Source organism: Stenella coeruleoalba (assembly GCF_951394435.1).
Source record: "Stenella coeruleoalba genome assembly, chromosome: 9".
Taxonomy (NCBI): domain Eukaryota; kingdom Metazoa; phylum Chordata; class Mammalia; order Artiodactyla; family Delphinidae; genus Stenella; species Stenella coeruleoalba.
This window is the reverse complement of record NC_137155.1, coordinates 94144161-94168616: the sequence shown is the minus strand read 5'-3', so window position 1 is coordinate 94168616 and position 24456 is coordinate 94144161. Positions and strand designations below refer to the sequence as shown.

The 24456-nt window shown below is 38.2% G+C and overlaps 1 long non-coding RNA gene across 2 annotated transcripts in view; it reads right to left on the bottom strand.

Moving 5' to 3' along the window:
* Positions 1-10920: 10920 nt before the first annotated feature.
* LOC307191283 overlaps positions 10921-24456 on the bottom strand; it is a 131270-nt gene continuing 117734 nt past the window's right edge. For both annotated transcript variants that reach the window (XR_013829679.1, XR_013829680.1), the window contains exon 7: positions 10921-17418. This is a non-coding gene — a long non-coding RNA (uncharacterized lncRNA). The remainder of the gene's footprint in view (positions 17419-24456) is intronic.

The window sequence follows — 24456 nt, the reverse complement described above, 5'->3', positions numbered from 1 at the left end:
ACTGCCCTGGGAGATGAGTATGAACATGCTCAAAAACATTGATTGACAAGACGTTGCGTGTTTATGCTTAGTTCAGTTTCAGGTATATGGAGATTTTAAAAGAAAAAGGAAGTAGAGAAGAAGGGAGGGAGAGGGAGAGAGTTGACGGAGAGAAAACACAGGGAGGAAAAGAGAGAAGATACAGCACCTCTCCCTTCACTTCCTCACTATTACTTTACAATTCCTGCGGGGGGAGTCGGGGGGTGAGGCTGTTGAGGGGGGGGCGTGGGGCATATAACACAGGAAAGGGGAAACTGAGCGCTGGAGAGCTGCAGAGAGGTTAAAACCAAAACTGCTTCCGAAAAGTTGATAGGATTCAGATGGTTGGTGTCAAAGACGGAACTAAGTCTGGGGCACAATTTTAAAAGGCTGTTTATTTGTAGACGTTAGGCTCAAACTCATCTGCTGTTGCTTTTATGTCAGTAGGGGTACAAAATTGTTAGCAAGGACAGTAAGTTTTATACAGTAAAAAAAAGGAAACACTGAGACAAGTCTCTGGCAAACATTCTACTATGGTGGGAAGTTTTTTTTTTTTTTTGGAAGAGGGAGAGTCTTTCTAATTGGGTTTTAAGGACATTTGGTAGCTCTTGGTTGGCTGCAAGGAGGTAAGAAAGCAGTTTAGGGACACTCAAAGGCAGAAGGGTTGTCCAATGTTAGAGAGAAGTATTTTCTGTGTTCCATTTCTTGAAACAAGTGGTTGGTTGAGGTGTTTCTGGGGGGTCAAACTGCCACAATGGTCCTCACAGGGCTGGTGGCAGGCAGCCCTGTGCCATGGCAGGCAGTTGTCATTAGGAAAGAGGTGGAGACCACTCCAGCATGGAAAACAACAGGAATGAAGACATGAAGTGATAATCAACAAACAAGGGGTCTCGCTATTTAAACAGTGAGAAGACCACCCTAATGAGAGGTCATGAGAAATGAAACCTGTGCCACCAGAAGATGAAATTTGAATGCCTACGACTAGAGTTTGGATTTGAGGGACTAGACCTTTGGATATCATTTACAGGGTTTTGAAAACAAGTGTGAATAAAAAAACAAAAATTTAAAGAAGGTTATAAGAGAGACATTAATAAAGAGAGACCAAGTGACTTATAAGGGAATCACTACTAAGCACAGAGATGTTACTTTCAAAATAATTCTGGCCTTAATGATCCACATGTTCTTTGTGGGAAAGAAAAAGAAATGCTTAGCATTTAAGCCTTGGAGGAAAATACACACACACACAATTTCTGAATACGAGACTAAGGGAAAATTCTGCCCATCCTAACTAGTGGAAAATACAAAGCTAACTCCAGGAATGAAGAGTTTGTACAGATTAAGAAAAACACTTAAGTGTTACATGCTAACCGTAGGAGCCCAGTTTTAAGAAATTTTCTCAGGACTCTTTGAGTCAACTAGTTAAAAACAGCTATACAAGAGAAAGCCTTCAGAAAAGAAATAGCTTTTTCTACAGCTAAGAAAGTAGGGTTTATTCACAATGTGTGTTAGTGAATTTTATTTTTTAAGTTCATGAATAAACAGAGACTTTAACCAAATGTTTCAGATTTGTGTTCTATTCGCCATGTAAATGGCACAAGTTACCAAAGTTATTATCAATGCATCCCATTTCCCTCCAGGAGAGATTCAAACCATTCATTAACAAAGTTAAAAAAAACAACAACCTCATCTTGCATGAAATAACCACTGTCCCCTTTTGTGGACATCCTCCGAGCACTGATACCTTTAAGCGCCCAAGAGCAGTCTCCCAGTTATAAAGAAGCCATATTAGGGTCGCCCTTTGAATAACACAAACTACACCCTAAAATAAAGGAAGATTTTGGAGGTGAAAGAAGTTGCAGGCACTTACCTTCAGTCTTTCCCTCACCCCACTGCAGATTCAGAGCTGGAACGGAAACTCGGCTACCTTGGGAAAGCTGAGGTTTTCGGTTGCTGTACTTCTCAAAGACCATAATTGACTGAGATCATTGGTGACTTTGGGCAGCAAGCTTAGCAAAATACTGGATGTTTCTACCGAAGTTCCATGGTCTTTTATGACGACTCCTTTTTAGAAGAGCTCTCCCACCTACAGTCTCCCTTCTTTTTCCGTAAGCACAGCACCCTCGGGCTGCTTTCCCGCTGCCTAAATCGGCCCGTGGTTGAAGCATTTCCTCACTACCCAGATTAAAAGGCAGCTCCCACAGAGCTGTAACTGGCTATTTGATTAAAACTGGGGTTTTTTTTTACCCTTATTGGGAACATGAAAATCACCTGATGCCAATTCACAGCACCTGATTCTGATGTCGGTGTGGTGCCGAGTCCTGGCCCGTCATGCTCCGCGCGTGCTGCTAAGGACAGTGCTGAGGCTGGGAACATCGGTCAAAACAACTTCAAGGATGTTACTAGGTGTTGTGGGGAATGGGGGTGGGGGAGGAGTGATGTTTGTAAAAGTTAAACCTATTCCCCAAATAACCTCTTACTAGGAGAACCTTCAGGAGGACCGTTTTGATCAAGAGAACCTGCCCCTTCTTAGATCTATACCACCTGCAGGAATTTTAAAATGGGGAGAAGGAATCTACCTTACAGTCAAATTGCATTTGTTTTCCCCACCTCTTCGTTCTATCAAACAAGGCATTTAGGGATGGGGGGATGGGACTCGATTTTAGGAGCCAACACAGACACTTCTGGGTCAAGCCTGGATCTGTCTCCCTACCCCTTACCCTGGAGAAATTTGCTGAAGCTCAAGTAGGGGAGAGTGTCTTGACCTTTTCCTAAGGGAGTTTTGAAATATGTTCAACCAGTTCTTTTTCCAGTTTACATTGATACAATCCAATCCTTACAAAAGGTGCCAGATGACAGAGAATCAGAAGTGGCTTCTCTGGGTGAGAACCTGCTTACCACAGGGAACTTCCCACCGAGACCCTCCAGGAACCTTCCAGACACCCTCCCCCACCACAGCCTTTAACCCTCTGTCCACCCGGCACTTTCCCCTCCAGTCTGATAGTCTCCTAGCAACATGCATTTGGATTATACCCCTCTCTTAGTACACCCCCTCTCCTGGGGGAGGGAAAGCTTTGGTGTTTGGGGGCAGAAGAGAAGACGTGTGTCTGTCCTGAAGGTGATGGTCAAGAAGGGATTTTCCTTTGAGGTAGCTTATCTCGTGGGTTATTCCTTGCCTGGCACCGTCTGCATCAGCCAGAAAGTTGTTGGAAATGCAAAACCTCACAGAAACTCCAGAGTGGAGCCCAGCAATCAGAATTTTAACAAACCCTCCAGGTAATCCTGGTGCAAACTCAGGTGTGAGAACCACTGGTGTGTCGTGTCTTCTGTGTTCTTCTCCTTTCCAAGTGCAAGAGGGAGAGAGAACAAAGGGGACTTACTACTACTTTTACTTTTGTCTGGAGCCTGTAAGGAAAAGGGAGAGACAATAAACAAATAAATAATAGATAAACCCACTGAACATAGAAAAGGACACACTTGCCCATAGAAAGGATAAATAATGGCTTATTCAAGACACATTCGGTTAAAGTTCTCTTCGAGTCTCCGTAGCTGCAGCTGAGAAGATGCTTTTGTTTTCAATTAAGAAAGTTGGCCTAGTTGATCCCTAATATCTCTTCCAATGCCAATTCAATGGATCTAGGAGTTTTTAGGATTAATAAAAAGTAGCAGGGAGTAAGAATCATTAAGAATATAGGAAGGAATGCTGTATTCAATTGGGAAATATGTATATATTTAAAGACAACTTCTCAGACAAAATAGTTTTGTGCCCACATCACAGTTTTGTTTCAAACATGCTGGTAAATGAGAGGTTGCTGGTAAGCCGTGCTGCAGGTTGCCCCCTGATAGTAAAAACATTCTGTAGGAAAAAAGAGAGGCAATAACAATAAAGAAATGTATGATTAAAGATTATTAGGCCACTCATAAAATAGACTAAAATGCAGGCAAGTTTCAAAACTGATAGTCAGCTGAGCGGGTGATCCCGAAAGGATCTTGAGAGATCAGGAAAGTCCCTTAGAACTGTTGGAGTTTTATCAGGATTGTAATTGCTTTCAGCAGGGGCTGTGAATTGCCTCTTCCCCAATGGCCTGTCTCACTACAGGTTTAAGAAAACTCTTTCCTCAGTTTCTAGTTTCTCTCTTCTCACGGAATTTCTTTTTTCACTTTTGGTAAGTAATTTAATCTTCCCGAATCTTCCTGACTGCTTCGTCTATAAAGTGGGGAAAATAATTTCTTCCCCAAATGAAAGAATAAGGCTAGAAAAAAACAACTCTCTGAGTCTTCCAAGGTCTATCACTGACTAATCAAAAGTATACATTAAAGGGGAAAGTTAATATGATATAGTTTTCTATCCTTGGATTCTGATCTAACCATAATGCCAAGCCTGTGGTAGATTTATTTATTCTATGTCATGTATCAGTTAAACACTTACATAGTTTCTGCTATGTGTTTGCATGCCCTATGCATTTACAAAAGTTAACTCAATCTACATGATTACCCTACGAGGCAGGTGCAGTTTTATTCTCCTCATTTTACAGATGACAGAATTGAGAAAATGAGAGGTTAAATAACCAGCCCAGGCACAGTAGCTGCTAAGTAGCAGAACCTGGATTTGAACTCAGGAAGCTGGATCCAAAGACTGTGTTCACTAAACTGTTTACTAACTGATACCCTGTCCCTCTGCTTGATTCTCCACCAGTCAGGCTGTGCCTTGTCAGGGATCAAATGATGACAGATCTTAAATAAGTTGAACTTTAACGGGCCCCAGTAGGAGGGAATGAAATACCTAGTGCAGGTCATTAAAGCCTAGGTCATTTCCTTGTATTGAATTGTATCGCCCACTGCCCGGTCTGATGCTTGTGCATTTATAATTGTCATCTGTCCCTGGATTGACCCTTCTACACCATAGGCACTAGGATCAGCCCTTATTGAGAAGATGGTAGAGAAAGTGTCCCAGAAGCACCTGTTTTGGCAAATGAGGTTCCCTACCTGTGTACAGTTAACCCCAAATGAGGTTCCCTACCTGTGTACAGTTAACCCCAAATGAGGTTCCCTACCTGTGTACAGTTAACCCTTGAACAGCACAGGGTTGAACTGCAGGGACCCACTTATACGCAATTTTTTTTCAGGAGTAAATATTATAATACTACACAATCTGTGGTTGGTTGAATCCACGGATACAGAAGAACTACCTGTAAGGAGAGCCAACTATAAGTTACACACGGATTTTCAAAAGCCCATGTTGTTGAAGGGTCAACTGTAAATGCTGCTGGTCACCTAGCAGGTTCTCTACATTATTCTTAAGAAAAAAAAATGTACCATCTCAGGATAGAAGATATTACTGCATTGATGTTTTTAGAGCCCCTGCCATTTTCTCGAGGCTTTAAAAATACCACTTTCTCAGGTAGTACAAGAATGAAAGGATCCTTGCTGGGGATAAGAAACCAGAGATCTCTGAAGACTCTGAAGGCTAAAAAACCAATAATAATCAGGTGTAATAATGATAACTAGTAAGTATACGGCTGCTACCAACAAAACTGCTTCTGCAGGTGTGAGAGGCCCCCGAGCGGGCCCCCTGCTCTTGGATGCAGACCTCAAGTGGAAAGAGCCTTACTTCCGGGCAGCTGGACACACATGACTCTGTTCATATTGTGTCCACAGCTGGGGACAATCCTCAGGCTTCAGGCTTGACCAGTGGTCTCTGGATAGTATATACTTGAGAGTAGCATTTTCTCAGTGTATGCGTCAAGCACTGTGCTGACGCAGTATCTTATAGGCAGGTCTTAATCTTCTATGACATAAGGTTATTCCTATTTTACGGATGAGGGTCCTGTCTTTTAAGTACTCGCTCCATCCACACAGTAAGTAGGGAAAACGGGGTTCATTCACCCATTTCTCTGGCTCCAACCTAGCAGTCGGTGTCTGTTCTTATAACTTCATGTATCTCTGTATTCTTGACCTCTGATATCTGAGGTATTGCACTGCTCTCATATAATGCCAGCGTTGTGTCCAGAGGGGTGTGTGTGTGCGCGCGCACGTGCGTGCGTGCGTAGGCAGGTTGTCAGGGAGCATCTGTCTCCACTGTGACTTAGTAGAAACTTCCTAACTTTGGGAAGACCCTCCAATAACCAGAAGGCCACTACTGTAATGCAAGGTTCTATAAGCTTTACTATAACGCAGCTTACAATACAGTATTCCCAACTACATCAGAACAACAAAAACATAGCTCTAACATCTTGGAAGTATTACAGAAATGTAAAGGAAAGATGTGTGAAAGTGAAATTTTACTCTAGAAATTATTCTCTCAAAATAATGATTTTGAACCAGATGATAGTTTAGAAATGCAGTTTTTATTCCCTTATTTTAAGAATATTAACTTTTTTCTTTGATTTTTCCATTCATTCTCTCTGTAAAACAAGTAAGTTAATGGAGAAATGCTTTATATTTTTACCTAAAAATGAGCCATGTTTAATATTATAACCACATGATTTTTGATTATATAGAGAAGATAAACATTTGATTCACTGGAATAACTTTATAGTTTACAAGACTTGCTGATATTGCTGCATATACTTAAGCTTATTCAAAATATACAGCCTCACATTTTAGAATCTGAGGTACTGACTGGGCAACAGTTAAGCCAGTTTTTAAATTCGCACTGGAAGCACTGAACTGGACACTGAGATCGTCTCCAGAAATATTTTCTTTGAAGAGTTTCTAACTCTAAAACTGGTGGCAATTTATATTTCAAGGAAATATGATTATCTTGCTCAGAAAGGGGAAGAAACATAGAATTGCCTTTATTTTAAAATTATAATGACAATCATACATTGGCAGCACATGTGAACAATTTAGACAAAATTATGATGGAAAAAACCTGCAACAAAGAAGTTTGTGGATAATGATCCTCTACCAGGTAAAGTGAATTCTGTTTATTTATATGTTTATTTAGATATTGTAAGTGTCTACAGCAGCAATCTGGACTTCACCTTTTTTAATACCTATATTTGTTTACCGTGTTGACTATTATATATTTTAAGCTTTGGGCACTATATATTTTTTAAATGAAAGTTAATTATGTTTAATTTTGTAATTAATGTAGAATTTTATAACTCGAGGTAAATAAAATTTTTATGACTTGTCAGAAAATAGAGAATAATCAATATCGTTATGATACATTTTAAAATAAAAACTGAAAATCTTCTGCAAAAAAAGGAAACCATTAACAAAATGAAAAGGCAACCTACCAAATGGGAGAAAATATTTGGAAATCATATATCTGATAAGGGGTTAATATTCAGAATATATAAAGAACTCATACAACAATAGCAAAAAAAAAAAAAAAGAAGAGAGACAAGCCAGTTTTAAATGGGCAGAGGATCTGAACAGACTTTTTTCTGAAAAGGACATACAGATGGCCAACAGGTATATGAAAAGGCTCTCAACATCACTAATCATTAAGGAAATGCAAATAAATCACAGTAAGATACTACCTTACACCTATTAGAATAGCTATTATCAAAAAGACAAGAAATAATAACTGTTGGCAAGAATGTGAAAAGAACCTTTGTGCACTGTTGGTGGGAATGTAAACTGGTGCAGCCACTATGGAAAACAGTATGGAGGGTTCTCAAAAAACTAGAAGAAGAACTACCATATGATCCAGCAATTCCACTTCTATTTATCCAAAAGAACAAAAACATTCACTCAAAAAGATATGTGCACTCCCATGGTCACTGCAGCACTATTTACAATAGCCAAGACATGGAAGCAACCTAAGTGTCCATCAAAGATTAAATGGATAAAGAAAATTATATATATATATATATATATATATACACATACACACACTTACACATACATATACATAATGGATGACAGAAATTTTGCCATTGGCAACAACATGCATGGACCTTGAAGGCATAGGATAAGTAAAATAAGTCAGACAGAAAGACAAATACCATATGATCTCACTAATATGTGTAATCTAAGATAAAAGAAGACAAAAATAAAAACAAAAACCGAGCTTCTTGTTACAGAGAACAGATTGGTGTTTGCCAGAGGCAGGGGGCAAGGGGTGAAGGGTGGGTAAAATGGGTGAAGGAGGTCAAAAGTGATCAACTTTCGGTTATAAAATAAATAAATCAAGGGGATGTATTACAGCATGGTGACTGTGGTTAATAATACTATACTGCATATTTGAAAGTTGCTAAGACAGTAGATCTTAAAAGCTCTCTTCACAAGAGAAAAAATTTTGTAACCATGTATGGTGATGAATGTTAACTAGACATTGCAGTGATCTTTTTGCAATCTATACAAATAGCTAATCATAAAAATCACCACTAGCATCATGAAGACAGTTGTTCAATCTGTTTTCATAAATCCAGAGGAACTTCTGCCACCATGAAAGAGAAATAATGTTGGCTGTATCATAGCTGTCTCATGCTGCTTGGTGCTTCCCTAAAGCTCTTCAGAGAAGTTGTTTCAAAATTACAAAAATACTGGTGAGAAAAATTTCAAGAGCTTCAACAGCTGATTACTTTGCCTTATTAGAAATAATCCCACAATAAATGTAAAGTTTGAGCAATGCTCAAAACCCATACCTCCAGTACAATTTAACCATTACTAATGAATTTCCTTCATTTGACCAACCCCCTTGGGGTTACAGTGTAGACACGATGCCCGTTTACCCTAAATTCCTCATTTTTCCACTAAGAGCAAAGATATTTACTAACCTAACCACAATACAATGATCAAAATCAGACAGTTTAATATTGACATGATTCTTCAATTTATAGTAAATTATATATAATTGGCCTCTAGCCCAACCACTCCCCGTCTAGGACCCAATCCAAGGTTACATATTATATTTAATGTCATCTGTCTTTCGTTTCCTTTCATTTGGAATAGTTACTAAACCTGTCTTTGCCTTTCATGACGCTGATATTTTTTAAGAGTATAGAGCAGTTCTTTAGTAGAGTGCTCCTGCTCCTCGAGTTGAAATTGTATGAAATTCCTCATTTTCTATTCAGATTATTCACTCTCTTCAGGAAAAACAGGTATCCTCCTCGGTGTATCCATGAGTGGGTGTATGATGTTAATTTGTCCCATTGTTGGTGATGCTAACTTGGATCACTTTGTGAAGATGGTGCCTCCCAACTATCTCCATTATAAAATCGTTCCTTCTTTCCCTAATGTAATTTCTGGAGCATCCATTAAAATTAATATGTAAATATTCTGTTCCTCATAAAGCTTTCAGCCACTAATTTGAGCATCTATTGATTACTTGACTCACTCAATTATTGGTAATGATTTTTGCAAAATGCGGCCTTCCAACTCCTTCATTGCTTTTGTATTTAGTATTGGCTGTCAATTTTAGTATACGGAAAAGCGCTCTCTCTCTCTCTATCCATCTATCTATCTCTATGCATCTGTATCTATCTCTTATCTCCCTTGCTCTCTCTCTTCCTCTCTTTCATCTATCTGTCAATATGGGCTCATGAATATTTTTATCAAGGGATTACAATTATTTATTATCATTACATCTTAACTGTCCTAGATATGAACCCTGAAAGCTTACTCCTTTGTCATTTTAACATGTTCCCATAATTTTTGAGTACTTCCTTACTTCTGATAAGACATTTCAAGCTTTTTTTGTACATTCCCCACTTCAGCCATGGACACAGCCATTTCTTCAAAAAGATCTGATTACTTTCAGTAAATAATCATATAAAGCAATATCTGAATTTTAATAATTTATATTTTTATTATGATTTTTACCAATTTTTTGATGTCCTCATTGAAAAGAGCTAGCATTTAATTTGGGAATGTATACAAATTGTTACAGGGGATAACATTCTTTTAATTACTTCTGAAAACATACCCTAACTGTCTTCCTTTATGGACTCAAATCAATTTCACTAAATTGAATAATAGCTTTGAAGAAAATGGTCTTGATATTATTCAGTAGTTTATTTTTAGGTAAAATACATATTGTAGCCAGCACCCTATTACTGATCCAGTTTATACTATTCTCTCGCTTTTATTTCTATTTAGAAAATTACAGGCTTTTGAACAGTTTAATTTAGAGAGTAAAATTTTAAGAGTTTGGTTCCTTGTGTGAATAATGTGGTACCTACCTTGTATGAGCTTTTGACATCATTTCAAAAGCTTCTTTCAAAAACATTATGAAACTCTGTTTAAAAGACTAAAGAGGTAATACCCCAAAACATATAATCACAGATGATCATTGTTAATGCTTTGTATATATAGTTATACCTTTTTACTCTATAATCCACATATATATATATATAATGAATTTTACCTATTTCTTTCATTTACAAACATATCAGGAATGATTTTCCATGTCAAAATATTTCTCTGCATCATACTTTGAACAGCTGCATACTATTTCCTTGAATAAAAGTATCTTACTTTATTTAATATTTTATCTCCTCATTAAGTACATACAGTATAATAGTTCAGTGATTAAATTTTATACATATATTTTATTTTTTTCATGAATTCCTGTAATAAATTCTGAGACTGGAATGTGCTCAGTCAAATCAATCACTGTGTATGTATGCATGTATCTCTGGTTGTCCAGAAATTAAACAAGCAAAAGTCCCTCGTGTACAAAGACATCTCCCCAGTGGGAAAGGATGTCTAAGTTGACAGTCATGACTCCACAATCCTACATCTACCTTTTCCCTGTGGTTGTCCCACTCTTATGGCTTCTCCTATCATGCTGGCTCCCAAAGGGCCATTGATCCTCTTTAAACACTTTGGTGAAAGTCCACTTAACACCAACTTCCTTTGGCTCATTCTTATCTCAGCTTGATATTAGATACTGAGCAGGAAGAAAAATATTAAATGGAAATTAATATTCCACAAAGCTTAAGTACAGCCTGACTTCTCTCTTACTCTTATTCTTTCTCCACCTGCTACCTGAGCTATCTACCCTTTGAGAGAGTTGACACAATTTTATACAAAATTTGTCTGTTTCTTCCTCCCTAGGTTCCATGTGGTTCCACGTGAAAGAAACCACTCTGACACCACTATTCAGATTTCCTTTCTGCACAGCTTTATATCTATATTATTAAGAATAAGAGATACCGATTTCTCAAGTGGTATCTAATCTAGTGTTTTCTTCTCAATTCGAGTTTTTGGCTTGAGAAGAACTCCTGTTTCTCCTAGGTGATAACATCTGTAATTATTAGACTCTGTGTGTCAAAAAGAGGGAAAGGTTTTTACCTATACAAGTTAATAATTACAAGTTAACAATATTTTAATATAATACCATATCACTTTAAAATGTTGCATAAATATAATGCCATTTTATCACACATGGCTTACAGTAAAGTTTCAATAGAACAATGTATTCCCTCCCAGATAATTATGAGTTAATTCTCTTAAGATGATGGATATTATTTTAGTTCACACATTTTTTAATGTTTACGAGTATAGGATGAATTCAGCCATTTAAAATGCTGAGAATTATTGTATATCTTTTTGGGGGCTATCAGGTGTCAGTAAATGCAAATTCTCAGGCTGGTATATATTGAGTTGGAAAATGCATAGGAGTCATGCAAAAAGACCAGTGCAATTGCAAAGTGTTCTTATTACTCCTCTCATTGCATAATCCTGAAAGGGTGTTGCAGTTGGGTCATGGCCATCCTCTTTTGAACCATTTTATTGCAGTTTACTACCAGTTACTATAAAGAGAAAAGTGGCAGCCTGCTTGGTCTTCTCTAGGCCCCATTATAAGGCTAATGACCTATAAAAGGGGTCTTTTCTACTCTTGGAATTAGAGTAGATTCATATGGTGAGGCTCTTCAGGCACCTGTTAAATGTGTAGGCTTGGTCAAATATAAAAGTTAAAAGAGATATTTCCTCACTATGAGATACGGATAATCCTCAAGATAAAAATCAAAAGGTACTTATACCAAATGTCATTTATTTGAACTGAGATACCCTTTCACCAAATAATAAGTCTTACGGGTAAATCTTATATATCTTTATGTCTCATAATAAGTAGTATAATTCTAGATGAAAAAAGCACTCAGGAAATGTTTGTTAAATGGGTGATTGTCATTTTTAGTTCAAAACACGCATACACTAACTATCTTCTATTTGCCACTTTCAGTTAACCAAGACATGGCTTCTATTTTAGTAGAAAAGTTCACAGCTAGGATCTGATCACTGGGAAATGAAAGAGAGACAAAAATCATAGATCCCTTCACTTCCATAAATATGACTGCATTTCGGAGGGTTCTATATAAATGGGCATTAAGTTTGTGACATTGATTTTTGCTACAGTTAAAGAATATTTCTATATTACATAAAGTGGGAGATAGCAACATCTGTCCTGCAAAATTCTTAAGACACACTTGAACACAAAAAGCAATGTCTAACACATTTAATCTCTGAACAGAAAGGACAATAATATTGTTGAAGGTACTTCAGTCTATTAGTATTCAGTAGGAATATGTGTTTGTCAGCTTTTTGGTCTAGTTATTTTTGCCTGAATTAATAAATCTTTTAACTTTCCTTTTTCATCACCATTATTACCATTTTGTGGTTAAAAAATCATCAGCATGAAAATAAAATTGAAGATAAGCTCAAAACTCTTAAGCAGATACAGTACCGGAATAGAGAAGAAAAGATCACAAAAATGATGCCAAAAACGTCACTTTCCCAATAGAGTAAATAAAAGAATAACAGCTCAGATAACAAAAGGTTTACATGGTCAGTATGAGCAATTCTGTCTACCTGGGCAGTCCTGTGGCTCAGAATGTTTCTTGATCTATACAGGCTATTTATTTCTCCACCTCTTGTCAGGAGTGTTGGCACTCATTCTATCCTATTTGTGATAGGAAAAATATTTATATAAAATATTGTGATTTCAATCTGATAATCATCACGACAGGGTGATAACCTAGGATGGTTCCAAACAAATTAGATATATGGCAAACTTACCTCTTACATTGTTTCAGCAAAGATTTACTGTAACTGTTACTAGAATTTTATTTTCCATCAAGGGAGGCTTCCCTGGACATCAATATCTTTATTTAGGCTAGCTAATATATAAAGTCATTTTGGCTATTTCAGAGCCTTATTCAGAGACAACGCCTAGATATAGAGCCTTTCATTCTCTGAGCCCCTTTTCCTTGAGACAGTGGTGCTAGCCCAGACCGGCAGCACTCAGTTACACTGGGAGGTGATTGTGAGAGAGACGCTGAGGGAGTGCAAGAGCCCTCCACCCACAGCAGAGTAGGCAGAAGTTCCCTAAAGTCGGGGAGGGAGACATCGGTGTCTATTATTCTGCCTACAATGTACAGTATGAATTGGAGGAAAGATCACCCAGGGATGTCGTTCTTGTCCACAGAGCCATGGTGGTGTCTGCTGCTGTCCTGTCCTATCTCACCTACCTGTGCTGAAAACTACCTCCCAGGGTCAATTAATCTCTTCTGCACAAGGAGATATTAGCTCAGGATCTTCTCATGAGAATCTTCTCTGTCCTAGAATAAACCCCACAGAGGTGAGAAATGTACCTCTAAAATGAGTACAGTACCCTGCTCCCCCAGCAGCTTTCAGAGGATTAAATTCCAGATAAAAGAAGAGTTGCTCATTGGAACCCCAGGAGCATAGGTTTTATTTTAGAATCAAATTTAAAACATTCTTGAGTTTCTATTGAAAATTCAAATTCCCAGAAAGATCATAAGATATAATACATTTTTGTCTTCTCTCTAAGGAGGAGGTGGAGGGAAACTCCTGAATTTTCTCTCTGGAAGAGAGCTAAGATTATGTTGAATTGTCCTTGGAGGAAAAATTCTAGGGAACAGTCAGAGCAGACACTAGCATCATACTATTTCTACACAGATTTTCAAATATCTCTAGGGTTATAAACCAGAGACACATATCACAAATTACGGTACCCACGCCCTTAAAATGATTAGTTTTATGAACTCATGCTCCTCTACAATCCCCGTGAAGTATACATTTAGATGGTTGAAAGGTGGGTTTCCACGGAGACTGTTATGGCAACCCTGAGAGAGAACAGATCCCCCAAGCCAAGGTATATTTCTATCTGCACTAAGGGTGGATAGATACAAATGAGGAAGGATTCTAATAGCCAAAAGCAAAAATTATTAAGTCCTTCTTTGTTTCAGGATATGTGCCAGATGCTTTATACTGACTACATAGTTTAATATCATCATTATCTTCATTTTACAGATGTGGAGATTGAAGTTATATTAAATATAAATTTAAAATAAATTATAATGTATAAATTATTAATATAATTACATATATTAATATATAACAAACATAGTATACATACTTATATAAATAAATTATTTAAAAGATAAAGTTTTTGATTCTTTAAGTGGGAATCTCTGAGAATATTTCCAAGGGTCCATGGGATCAAAACTATTTTCACAATAATATTTAGACGCTTTTTGCCTTTCTCACTCTCACTCTCTTAGTGGAATCTTCCAGAAGCATCATGGCATGTGATATCGTCACACACAGAATGCAGAAGATATAAAATCCATCTGTCTTCTCTGTTAAGGCAAACATTGAAAAATTTTTCAAAAATGTAAAACATAGCTACTGTTTTCACTGTTTTTTGTTTTGTAAAAGATAGTTATTTTTCATAAAAATACACTATATTATATAATGGAAATATTTCTAAATGAATTAAAAGTAAATATTTAATAAATTCTCAGTTTTAATTTCTAACATGACACATATCAACAAAGATAACGACGTACATAAAATATGTTTGTATCCTCAGTAATTTTTAAGAGTTCAAAGGGGTCCTGACCAAAAAGTTAGTTACCATTGAAGTAAATGATAGATTACCAATCTGGCAAGGGCCAGAGCTGGAAACAAATGAATTTTATCTGACACCAAAGAGTTTTAGTTTTCTATTGCTGCTGCAACAAATTAACACAAATTTAACAGCTTAAAATAACGCATCTATCACCTCACGATTTCCACTGGTCAGCAGTCCTGGTCCCAGTCAGCTGGATTCTCTGCACGCGTCTCACAGACTGAAGTCGAGGGTTTGGCTGGATTTGCGATCCTTATCTGAGGTTCTTGCGTGAGCCCAGCTTCATCTCACAGCAGATATCTCCTGACTTCCCCCACTGATACTAGATGGAGGAAGGCTCCATCTGCTGTTAGAAGGCTTACCTGACTGGGTCAAGCCCCAAGATAACCTCCATATTTAACATCAACTGATTTGCAAAATCCCTTCACAGAAGTACCCAGATTAGCGCTTGATTAAATAGTGGGGGTAGGGGGCAGATATCTTAGGAGACCATCTTTAGAATTCTGCCTGCAGTCCAAAGCCTTTTTTCATAACTGCTGAGCAGCGCTTTCATTTTTTGGATCCTACATGTTTCCTCAGAAAGAGGCATCTTGTCATCTTTATTATCAGCCGCCTATGTCTCCACAATTCCCACCCAAAACAATCATGACCCTCAACCCTAACTCAGAATGAAAAAATGTCTATTTCTGTCTTACTCTAAGTGATAAGATTAGAACATTTTAATTTCTTTTAATTCCCAAATTACAGGAATTTAATTAACTCTTTCTACAGAGCCCACCCACCCGGACCATGGCCTAGTCTCTCTTGCAGCAAAATCATCATATTTTTCTAAGCAGTTACATTTAGAAGAGCATTTCTGTAACAGCTACAGAACAGTTAATTTAATACAATAGATACAGCAATAACATGGGTATACCTAACATTTGGAGGAGCGAGTGTAGGGTAGGGATAGCCTTGAAGAAACATGTATATCCTATAAAGCCATGATATACATTTTCATATTTTTGTACTAATTTGATTACTTGTTCCCCTTTGAGTTTGTAATAAGCTTGTGCAGAACTATTTAGTGTAGAAGTGAGCTGAATAAAGGTTAGCTAAATAAAGTTCTTCCTCAGGCCAGCCATCTTCCATTGGTATTAGATTCTGAGGCAGCTTTAACCCATCTCCCCAAACATTTGATCATCATTATCATGTGACTTATTTAAATAAGGTAGTTGAATCTTAGCAACAAGCCAATATTACACCGTATTACAGTACAGGCATGGTACAATTCAGTTTCATTACAGAACCAATCAGTAAGAATTAGAGGTCTCTGCTATGCCTTTCCAACAGATCTGGCCCTTGTCCATATACCATATTATTATTGTGGACAGGTGTCACTACAATTATCCATGATTCACTTATTTCTGGGTTTCAAGTTAGTTGGGGACAAAGCCAGTTACCCTATCTCAGTTTAAAGACTCGTACTAAAACTAGTTTCTATTGTGGGCTGTTATATAGTGGGGCCCACTTCTGTGCCTGCCCCACCGTGACAAGAAGGACGTGGCGTTATTCAGACGAGTTTCTTTTCCTCCTAACGTACTACAGATTATGTCTTCTTCTGATCTGTTCTTCGTAAACAAGAGGGCAATCACGATGCATCAATGAAAATTACAAATGCCTCCAGAGAAAAAGAATAAGTTCCAAGGTCAGTAAGATCCCCATAAGTGTACCCCTTTGGCTTCAGCAGCTAGAATGGAGGGGCTCTGCCCCATAGTTACTTTGGTCTCCATCTGGATCAAAACAGTCAAGAGGTCTTGGGTCAGAGCTGAGTCCTAGCAGTAACCAGCTTTATTTGTTGAATCTGTCTGACCCATTTCACTGAAATCTCATCATGTTTTCAGGCTGACTCCTATCCCTTGCTTTTTTCCTAGAAAGAATTCCCTCTCATCTGTTCATTCTAGTTAAGAAAATCTTTTTTCTACTGGCTGTCATGCCTCATTAAAAATGAATTCAGCTTGTTCAGTGATGTCTAGATGGCCGCCTATCTCTTTTAAAGCCACTTTTTTGTTTTGTGGGACAATCCACCATGCTTGTTGTTGCCACTGTGTACTAATAGCATGAGTGCAGTTATGCATATGTTTTGCTCCCTCACAATATTGGGTCCTGCATATAGGTCTTGATAAGTAGCCTACCTAGATGTAATTTAGTATGAGTATGTCATAAGTCCTCTTAGAATCTTCCTCCTGTCAGGGTAGGGTCATTTCCCATGAAATTCATACCCACTGTGCGAAGTCTACGCTTTATTCCTGTCAGAAACCCACTGTCTTCTCCTATTCTGTTTAGCAGCTTTCCATCCACAAAAACGGAGGTGATGTGTATCTGTCCATAGCACACTATGGACTGCTAGGAATGAAGCTGATATATTTTGTCCATTATAACCAAAGACCTTTCTAAGCATGTGATCATCAAGATTTATAGTTACACAGTGATCCATCAGCTGAGAACTGTACAACACATGGTCCGACGGCCACAGGGATAATGGCTCCCAGAAATTTCTTCCTAATGAGATCCTTTGCAGTAGAAGCAACCTGAAAAATAAACGTCAAAAGTTACTGCTATATCACTACAGTTCCATTCAGTCACCAACAATGGCGCCAACTTATCATAAGACCAACAAGGTCCCAAGTGCACTGGCACTCAGGGGTGCCTGCTTCCATTCCAGGTTCCAAAAGCAGCGTTGGTTTCGGCAAACATATGACTTCACATTTTTGTGCACGTGGCATAATCGGGTTAAGAGACAACATTCTCTAGCTGTGAGCTTTTCTTGAGGCATCAATATTAGACTTCCTTTACTGTTGTCAAATTTTTAAGAACGCACAACCTAGAAGGTGCCATTTATGTTTAATTGTGGGACATTACTGAGGACGATAACCTCAGGGAGACAGCCTGTCAGATAGCTCTGAGAATGTCGTCATCAAGCCGTCAGCACTGCAGCTGGTCGCGCACCCTGAGGGGAATTCAGGATGGAGGAAACCAGGATACTGGCCCTAGATAGTCAGGGTGCATATCAAAGGAATGATTTCAATGAGCCCAGACTCATGTATCTTCTTATACATAGAAAAGCACTGAAGTCATTAACTTAAGATATCTAGATTTTTTTGGTAAAATTTATTTATTTTTATTTTGCTTTTATAGAGCAGGGATTCATCATTTCATGAGCTTGAAGTTTACAGTTGGAAACTGTTCTTTCTTCTTCAAATTACTTCATATATTTCTTTTTTAATACGTGTTTTGAGTAAGACGGATAGAAGACAGAAATGTCCAAATCTTTTTGTGAAAGGATAGCAAAAAATGTTTCAAATCAAATTGCAGAGCAATGTGTCAGTGGAATATTTTAATGCCAGGGAATTGGTAGAAACAGAGAAAAATTACTCACAGTTGAGTTGTATGCAATTCAGAAATTGGCATGTTGATTTCAAATTGAGGAGAACCAAGAAAGCAAGAAGAAAACAATAGAGCATAATGACAGAATGGAATTTGGCACTTCGGGGACACATCAATTACTATGTTAATAAGTCCATGAATCAATCTGAATACGAAGGCTCAGGGAGCTCTTAATCTAGAGGCATGGATATTTTGTAAAACTTTTAGGCTCTTTTTGAGTAAGTACATTCTGTCATCAAGGAAAGCAAGGAACAAAAGTAATGACAGAAAATTAGATAATGACTTCAGAAAAAGTCTCATATGCATATGTTTAGAGCTAAAAAAGACACAGGAAGCTGGAAAGACTAAATTTCTTTCCAAGGAGAATGTTGGGAGTCATGGGAGACCTCCAGGAGGGGAAGTATGGGTAAAAAACTGAAACGACACGCAGGCTGAGTCAGGACCTGGGCCAGGGAAGCCTGTGTGGGCCTGAGATGGATCCTGGGAGAACAACAAGGGAAAAGCCCAGTGGGCTCAGCTGTGAAGTGAGCATCTGTGTTCCTACTGCATCCAGACCAGGGACCTAGGATAGTAGGCACAGGGATGCTTCACTATCAAATATGCAAGTTCTTTTGTTTGTTTTTGTTGGAGATTTCTACAGCGCTTTATCATAAATGGACAAATTTATCAGGGAGAAAATCAGTACAGACATAGCTGAATTCAACACCAACGACCAAATGGATATAATAAACATCTACAGACTGCTTCAACAATAGCAGAATACACATTGTCTCAAGCTCACGTGAAGTATACACAAAGACAAACCACATTCTGGGCCATAAAACACACTCTAACAAATTTAAAACGTCAGAAATCATATAAAGTCTGTTCTCAGACTGCAGCGAAGTCAAACTGGAAATCAATAACAAAAACAAAGCCGGAAAATTCCAAAATACTTGAAGATTAAGCGCTTCAATTCTTTTTTTATGTAGTTTTAAAATTTTTATTTATTTTTCCCTTTTTTCTCTTATTTTTATTTTTTCACACACACACATATTTTATTTTTACAAGAGATAAATAGACTGACACCAAGCACTGTAAATGGATGACCACAACAAAAGCAACACTGATTGCAATTACCACACACGAAACACACTCACACTGTGTCATAATATTGACATTCAGCCCAGGAATCCTCCACTGTAACAGCTCCGTTACTTTGCAGTGAAAATTGATTTGTATATTTTTTGCCTCTGAGTCCTTGTGGGATTTTTTTTTTATTCAAACAGAAAGTCACAAAAATTATAATCATCCTCATCAGTTCACTCAGTCCCATGTAATTAATTTTTTTATCTTGATCTTTTGTTAGCACTTTTATGAATTCATCAGTTTTCCATTACAGTTCTGAAAATTCTTATTCATTCAGTTCAGCAGTATAGTCAGTTACCAGAAACCCGTACTTGTCAGAGTCTTTTCCATGAATTCCTTGAAGATGAAACCCTTTTATAGGAACATTTTTGCAAAAGCATCAGAGTACACCCAGAACTGTCTGTAAATGACAAAAGACTTAAAAATGACCACGGTTAAAGATTTGATGAAAGTTCATAATAATGCAACTGACAAGGAAATTTAGTTATTTCTGAGATATACATTTTAAAGTAACAACTAGAATTATGACTTATAACATTATACCAGAATGTATAAGATTTTTAGAAATTTCATGTAATGTCTGAAACATTTATATTAACATATTTCCATACAAATAACCCAAAGAAAGTTTAGTATTAGTTGTTTTGTTTACACTGCAGGTTCTTATTAGTCATCAATTTTATACACATCAGTGTATACATGTCAATCCCAATCGCCCAATTCAGCACACCACCATCATCACCCCACTGCGGTTTTCCCCCCTTGGTGTCCATACGTTTGTTCTCTACATCTGTGTCTCAATTTCTGCCCTGCAAACCAGTTCATCTGTACCATTTTTCTAGGTTCCACATACATGCATTAATATATGATATTTGTTTTTCTCTTTCTGACTTGCTTCACTCTGTATGACAGTCTCTAGATCCACCCACGTCTCAACAAATGACTCAATTTCGTTCCTTTTTATGGCTGAGTAATATTCCACTGTATAGGGCTTCCCTGGTGGCGCAGTGGTTGAGAGTCCGCCTGCCGATGCAGGCGACACGGGTTCGTGCCCCGGTCCGGGAGGATCCCCCATGCCACAGAGCGGCTGGGCCCGTGAGCCGTGGCCGCTGAGCCTGCGCGTCCGGAGCCTGTGCTCCGCAACGGGAGAGGCCACAACAGTGAGAGGCCCGCATACAGAAAAAAAAAAAATTCCATTGTATATATGTACCAAGTTATTAGCCTCCTTTTCCCATATAATTAGAATTGTTTGACTAATCAAAGTTCATAATTCAAACAATCTGGAATTACAGAGTTTTACACATAACATTTTTTAGTAAAATATTTTTGAATGAAACCAGTGACCTAGAAAAAACTATTTTCAAATGGCAGCAATAAATAAGGAGGGAAAAAATTTCTTAGTGAAACATTTTTCATCAGGCGTGAACTCCAGACAAACCATATGTTACACTGGGTGTCAAGAGCACTTTTTACAGGTTTGTAGGAAGGTCAGGAGGAGACAGCTCTATTATGGTAGCTGTCTACACAGACTACTGTTGAGGACGTATGTGAGGACAAGATAGAAAAAATACAGTAAAATAAAGAAAGCAATTTTCTTCCCTTTCAATATGGAATGGTTTTCTGCATTTTAAAAATCTCAGTTCAAGAAGCCAGAATTTTTTTTCCCTGAGAAAAAGCCTGTGACAGATAAGATAAAGGGAAAAATACCTGAAATGAAGGTGCCTTTAAGTGTCCACCCTGCTACACCTTAAGGAAAAGGCTTTCAGTGCACAGAATGATGCAAAAGGTTTCATGAATACATCGCTCTGTTCTTCCATAGCATAAAAATGAGCAAGGACTGAAAAGAGCAAGATCCCTCTGAATAGGGATGAAAGCAGCAGGGTCAGCAGTGCTGGTGAGACCGTCACTCCCATCTCGACTCTGCAGGGGAACCACGTGACCTTGAGTCACTGATTGTGAGCCTCATTGTTTTCATCTGGAAAACAGTGACAGGGTCTAAAGGGCTGGTGTGAAGGATAAATACCATTAAACAGGTACACAGTAGGAGTTAAATAAATGTTAGCTCTTACTAATTGTATTAAAGGGACCACAATTCCAAGGGAACATAAATCAGTGGGATTAAAGATGCAACAAAATTATGGTAAACTCTTTCACATTTATCTTGCTTCTTTTCAGTTATTTCTGAGTTTAAATAGAAAACACACCCCTTTACTCTCATTTCTATTAATATTTTTATGTGCTGATTTTTTTTTTTTTTTTTTTTTTGGCGGTACGCGGGCTTCTCACTGTTGTGGCCTCTCCCGTTGCGGAGCACAGGCTCCGGACGCGCAGGCTCAGCGGCCATGGCTCACGGGCCCAGCCGCTCCGCGGCATGTGGGGATCTTCCCGAACCGGGGCACGAACCCGTGTCCCCTGCATCAGCAGGCGGACTCTCAACCACTGTGCCATCAGGGAAGCCCATGTGCTGATTTTTAAAATTAACTTTAAAAAGGAATTTAAAGAAATAGAAGGATCCTTTCAAGTAACCTCACTCCTAGACTGAAGAAAATACAGGTTTTAATAGTCAAATGGCAGTTCTGCTATGCCAAAATACCAATGTGAGAAAAAGCAGTAAATCGTATGAAAGCAAGTGGGGCAATTTACAATATTTCACACTGAGTCAAATTAAAAGTTTCTACTGATCACTCTCTCAGAGTGACTGCCCTGGGGCTGTCAAAGTCAAAGCTCTGAGGAAGCACAGAGTTGTCCAGTTTTCATAATTACTCCGATATTATTTACTCTCTGCATCTGTAACTTCAACACAGCCTGATCCTCATGAATAGCTGAGTGTAAAAAACAAACAAACATGGATTCCGACCCTGACCGCCTGGGTTCAAATCCTGGCTTTGCTGTAGGCTACGTTGGTGATCTCTCTGTTCCTCTCCATTCTTTAGTTCCCGCAGCTGCAAACTGGGGTGGATAAACCTTACCTCGGAGGACATTTGAAAAGTTAAATGAGTTATCCCACATAAGCCACTCAGAGTTTAAATATTTATTATAAGGACTGGAAGCCATTATTGGAGAGTGAATTCTGGATCTAATATCATAAGGAAGCATGTCATAGAATCATAATATTGAATATTTCTCTGCTAAAATAAGGAACAAAAAGAGAATCTGTATACCAACAGAACTGGGCAAGCAAACCACTGACCTCTTCCTTCGCAATTTTTTATTTTTTATTTGGGGAATGTCCCCTGACATTCTTTATAGCCCTTCAGCCAGATCCTGTCCTACATGGATGAATAGCTGATTCCTCTTCTCTGACAGTCATGACAAACCAAAGAGATGCCACAGAAGGGGACATAGACAGGGGTCCTGGAGGGCCAGAGGCATTAAGGCCACACCACGGGGATAGATAGTGGGCCCGAGAAATACCCTCAGGACCAAAGTCTGAAGATGGGCTCAGGACACAGGGAAGACATTCAGTCTCTAATACCTGAAGCCAGTGGTTCATTCACCCTCCCTTTCTGTTTCCACATGCCAAGCTTTCTCATGACTAATGAACTTAGAGTGCAGAATCTCTTCTTTCCTCTACAACATGGCCTCAGGCTGAGAAGAAACCTCACACAGAGGGAGAACTAGGATTGATTCTCCTCCACAGGGGCCTCATTGGGAGGTGAAGCCCAAACACACAGCTCTCAGCACAGAAATATATGATAGACTTGCTCCTGCAAGTGAAGGCTTTTTCCATCATTTGGACACAACCCTCTCCCTACAGACACAAATAATGATCAGGGGACAGAACCGTGTGTTATCACCTCTACTCATGTGCTCCTTAGAGAGATTTAACGTCCTTCCTGCTTTCCTATCAGCAGGTGAATGCATTTCCCATGTTTATTCATTTTGGTCTTTCAGTATCCCATGAGAACCGTTACGTGCATTTGTTTGGGATTTATGTGTGTTTGTGTGTGTTTTGCTTGATTGGGTGAGGCCAAGATGTCTCTAAAGTATGTAAGACCCTGGAACAGAAAACAGAAATTTCAAGATCATGTCATAAATTAACTTTTCTCAATACTTATTTTATCAGTGTTAAGGTCGCTCTACTCTCTAAATTCTCCTGTTCATAGAGGAGAGGATATATTTATTGATCTTTCATGGGAGGGGCCCTATGGACCCTGTTAAGGCATCATCTTGTGGACACAGGTATCTCCCAATGTAGAAAATGTTGTTGCCACATAATCACTGCACATTTCTCACTTTCAAATATTTGTGACTTGGCAGTTTAGATCTCTCTCCTTAATTTTCTCTGGTTTGCCATCCTTTTCAAACATCTCTAAATTTCACAGCTACGTTTTTATTTCTTCATTGCAGGTTAAGGCCTACAATTGAAATGTACACCTTTCTCTTAATCTCTCTGTCTCTATTGTCCTCTTTCTTGTGCACTCAGTGATAATGTTTGATGATTATAAAGTCCTTACAGTTCTAACTTTCTAAGTTTTGATCTTAACCTAGTTTCGTAGAGAGTCTTAGTTCTTAAACTGTGGAGGAAGAAGCACTTCAACATAAAAGTGATATATTTAATGTATTAGAGAGCAGAATAAATATTTTAAGAGGAGGCAAACTGTGGTTATTTCTTTTCTTATAGAAGTCGTGTGTCCAACAGCTCCTCAGTCCACTTACCTCCTTATTCTCCAATATATACTCTCATTTCATTCAAGTACTGCTCCCCAGTACTCCTACTCTGAAATGCTTACTCCTTGTTTCAAGTCAATTTTATCCTCGTATTACCCATTTGACATCAAACATAATACTAATCCTTCAAAGCACTCATGGAGCCTCTTCAACCACCTCAAACGAAATTGGACTCCCTTCTCTGGTTGACTAAAACGCTTATAGCATCTTTCAAGGTTGTGCTTAATTTTTTTTTTTTACATTTTAGTATTTTTATTGTCCACCTTTCCTATATTTTACAAGCAAAGCCAGATTATTACAGAAAAATACATTTAACTCACCAACAACCAGACAGAGCTAAGGATAATAATCTGGTTCATGTTCCTTCACATATGCATAGTTAC